This window comes from Arachis hypogaea, chromosome 15 (genome assembly GCF_003086295.3).
Source record: "Arachis hypogaea cultivar Tifrunner chromosome 15, arahy.Tifrunner.gnm2.J5K5, whole genome shotgun sequence".
Lineage (NCBI taxonomy): Eukaryota > Viridiplantae > Streptophyta > Magnoliopsida > Fabales > Fabaceae > Arachis > Arachis hypogaea.
The window spans coordinates 98,055,393-98,059,786 of NC_092050.1; the positions used below are offsets into that span (position 1 = coordinate 98,055,393).

Sequence of the window (4,394 nt, forward strand, 5' to 3'; positions counted from 1 at the left end):
GAAAGATTTTTGAACAATTTTTGAAAACAAAACAAAAAGAAAATTACCTAATCTGAGCAACAAGATGAACCGTCAGTTGTCCAAACTCGAACAATCCCCGGCAACGGCGCCAAAAACTTGGTGGACGAAATTGTGATCCTCAAAGTTAGTCTCTTTGTATTTGTATGAAATCAAGAATACCCCAAAGAGATCATGGTGTAATGAATTGGGATCTTAATAATCCCTGGTAATGGCATTTGAATTCACAACTCCGTTCAACTAACCAGCAAGTGTACTGGGTCGTCCAAGTAATAAACCTTACGTGAGTAAGGGTCGAATCCACAGAGATTGTTGGCTTGAAGCAAGCTATGGTCACCTTGCAAATCTCAGTCAGGCGGATTTAAACATGATACTTGATTAGATTAAAATAAACAATAAAAGGGATAGAGATGCTTATGTAGATTCATTGGCAGGAATTTCAGATAAGCGAATGGAGATGCTTTTCGTTCCTCTGAACCTCTGCTTTCCTGCTATCTTCATCCAATCAGTCTTACTCCTTTCCATGGCTGGCTGTATGCAAGGGCATCACCGTTGTCAGTGGCTACATCCCCTCCTCTCAGTGAATCATATGCTCACGCACCCTATCACGGCACGGCTATTCATCTGTCGGTTCTCGATCATGCTGGAATAGGATTCACCCTCCTTTTGCGTCTGTCACTAACGCCCAACACTCGCGAGTTTGAAGCTCGTCACAGTCATTCAATCATTGAATCCTACTCAGAATACCACAGACAAGGTTTAGACCTTCCGGATTCTCTTGAATGCCGCCATCATTCTAGCTCACGCCACGAAGATTCTGGTTAGGAGATCTAAGAGATACTCATTCTAGCTTAATTCATGTAGAACAGAAGTGTTTGTCAGGCACGCGTTCATAAGGGAGAAGGATGATGAGCATCACACATAATCATTACCTTCATCGTGTTCTTGGGTGCGAATGGATATCTTAGAAGCGAAATAAGAAGAATTGAATAGAAAACAGTAGTACTTTGCATTAATCTTTGAGGAACAGCAGAGCTCCACACCTTAATCTATGGAGTGTAGAAACTCTACCGTTGAAAATACATAAGTGAAAGGTCCAGGCATGGCCGAGATGGCCAGCCCCCTAAAACGTGATCAAAGGATCATAAGGTAATCCAAAGATGCCTAATACAATAGTAAAAGGTCCTATTTATAATAAACTAGCTACTAGGGTTTACATGAGTAAGAAATTGATGCATAAATCCACTTCTGGGACCCACTTGGTGTGTGTTTGGGCTGAGCCTGAGTGTTGCACGTGCAGAGGCCATTTGTGGAGTTGAACGCCAGTTTCTGGGCCAGTTTGGGCGTTCAACTCTGGTTTTGGATCCTTTTCTGGCGCTGGACGCCAGATTTGGGCAGAAGGCTGGCGTTGAACGCCAGTTTACGTCGTCAATTCTTAGCCAAAGTATAGACTATTATATATTGCTGGAAAGCCCTGGATGTCTGCTTTCCAACGCAATTGAAAGCGCGCCATTTCGAGTTCTGTAGCTCCAGAAAATCTACTTTGAGTGCAGGGAGGTCAGAATCCAACAGCATCAGCAGTCCTTTTTCAACCTCTGAATCTGATTTTTGCTCAAGTCCCTCAATTTCAGCCAGAAAATACCTGAAATCACAGAAAAACACACAAACTCATAGTAAAGTCCAGAAATGTGAATTTAACATAAAAACCAATGAAAACATCCCTAAAAGTAACTAGATCCTACTAAAAACATACTAAAAACAATGTCAAAAAGCGTATAAATTATCCGCTCATCATCGACCCTTACTCACGTAAGGTTTATTACTTGGACGACCCAGTGCATTTGCTGGTTAGTTGTGCGAAGTTGTGACAAAGAACTAAGATTATGAACGTTCGTATTGAGTTTTTAGCACCGTTACCATGGAATGGAACTGTCACGATTTCTGCGCACCAAGTTTTTGGCGCCGTTGCCGAGGATTGTTCGAGTTTGGACAACTGACGGTTCATCTTGTTGCTCCGATTAGGTAATCTTATTTTATTTTTAAGCTTTTTACTTTTATTTATTTTCGAAAAAAAAATTCTTCTTTTCGTTTTTCCAAAATAATTTTTGAAAAATCCAAAAAAAATTATTAAATCATAAAATCAAAAATAATTTGTGTTTCTTGCTTGAATCTTGTGTCAGTTTTTAAGTCTGGTGTCAATTGCATCTTTTTAATTTTCTGAAAACTATTTTCGAAAATTTCATGCATTGCATTCTTCATGATCTTCAAGTTGTTCTTGGCCAGTCTTCTTGTTTGATCTTCATATTTTCTTGTTTTGTGTCTTTTCTAGTTTTTCATATGCATTTTTAATTTGTTAGTGTCTAAAGTTTGAAAATTTCTAAGTCTGGTGTCTTGCATGTTCTTCTTTTCTTGAAAATTTTCAAAAATACATACTTGATGTTCATCATGATCTTCAAAGTGTTCTTGGTGTTCATCTTTGCATTCAAAGTGTTCTTGCATGTTTCCTTTGTTTTGATCCAAAATTTTTATGTCTTGAGTCTTTTTGATGTTTTTCTCTTTCCTTATTAAAATTCAAAAAAAATCAAAAAATATCTTTCCCTTATTCTCTCATAAATTTTCGAAAATTTGAGTTGACTTTTTCAAAACTTTTTAAAATTTAGTTGTTTCTTATGAGTCAAATCAAATTTTCAATTTAAAAATTCTATCTTTTTCAAATCTTTTTCAAAAATCAAATCTTTTTCATTTTTCTTTTATAAATTTCGAAACTTTCAAAATTATTTTCAAAATCTTTTTCTTATTTTTTTTTTCAGATTTTCGAAATTAATGCTAACAATTAATGTGATTGATTCAAAATTTTTAAGTTTGTTACTTGCCTAATAAGAAAGGTTCAATCTTTAAACTCTAGAATCATATCTTTTTATTTCTTGTTAGTCAAGTAACCAACTTTGATTTCAAAAATCAAATCTTTTCAAATTTCTTTTTTAAATCTTTTTCAAATTAAGTTTCAATCATATCTTTTTCAAAATCAATTTCAAAATCTTTTCTAACTTCTTATCTTTTCAAAACTAATTTTCAAATCTTTTTCAATTAATCCTATCCTTTTGCTTCAATCATATCTTTTTCAAAACTACCTAACTAATTCTCTCTCTCTGATTTTTGAAAATCACCTTCCCCTTTTTCTAAAATTTCCTTTTTAATTAACTATTTGTTTTAAATTTAATTTAATTTGATTTAATTTTCCTTGCTTAATTTTCAAATTTTTTATTTTAATTTTTAATTTTTAAGTTAAAAACAAAAATACTTTTATTTTATTTTATCTAATTTTCGAAAATTCTTCTCCCTCACCTCTTTCTATTTATTTATTCATCTACTAACATCCCTTTTTCACGCAAGAATTTGAACCTACTCCTCACCCTTGTGTTTGGATTCTCCTTCTTCTATTCATATCTTCTTCTGCTCACATAAAGGAATCTCTATACTGTGACATAGAGGATTCCAAATTTTCTTTTCTGTTTTCTTATTTTTCATATGAGCAAGAACAAGGATAAGAACATTCTTGTTGAAGCTGATTCCGAACCAGAAAGAACTCTGAAGAGGACGCTAAGGGAAGCTAAAGTACAACTCTCTGGAGAAAATCTGACAGAAATTTTTGAAAAAGAAGGAGACATGGCCGAAAATAATAATAATGCAAGAAAGATGCTTGGTGACTTTACTGCACCAAATTCCAATTTACATGGAAGAAGCATCTCAATCCCTGCCATTGGAGCAAACAATTTTGAGCTGAAACCTCAATTAGTTTCTCTAATGCAACAGAACTGCAAGTTTTATGGACTTCCATCAGAAGATCCTTTTCGGTTCTTAATTAAATTCTTGCAGATCTGTGATACTGTTAAGACCAATGGGGTTGATACCGAGGTCTACAGGCTTATGCTTTTCCCATTTGCTGTAAGAGACAAAGCTAGAATTTGGTTGGACTCTCAACCTAAAGACAGCCTAAACTCTTAGGATAAGCTGGTCACAGCTTTCTTAGCCAAGTTCTTTCCTCCTCAAAAGCTTAGTAAGCTTAGAGTGGATGTTCAAACCTTCAGACAAAAGGAAGGTGAATCCCTCTATGAAGCTTGGGAGAGATACAAGGAACTGACCAAAAAGTATCCTTCTGACATGCTTTCAGAATGGACCCTCCTGGATATATTCTATGATGGTCTGTCTGAATTATCAAAGATGTCATTGGACCATTCTGCAGGTGGATCCATTCACCTAAAGAAAATGCATGCAGAAGCTCAAGAACTCATTGACATGGTTGCAAATAACCAGTTCATGCACACTTCTGAAAGGAATCCTGTGAGTAATGGGACGACTCAGAGGAAAGAAGTTCT

At 35.4% G+C, this 4,394-nt stretch overlaps 1 non-coding gene across 1 annotated transcript; it reads right to left on the reverse strand.

Moving 5' to 3' along the window:
* Positions 1–4,077: 4,077 nt before the first annotated feature.
* LOC112752205 (small nucleolar RNA R71) lies at positions 4,078–4,185 on the reverse strand. The gene has a single exon (XR_003176650.1). It is a non-coding gene; the product is annotated as a small nucleolar RNA R71 (small nucleolar RNA).
* Positions 4,186–4,394: the final 209 nt, after the last annotated feature.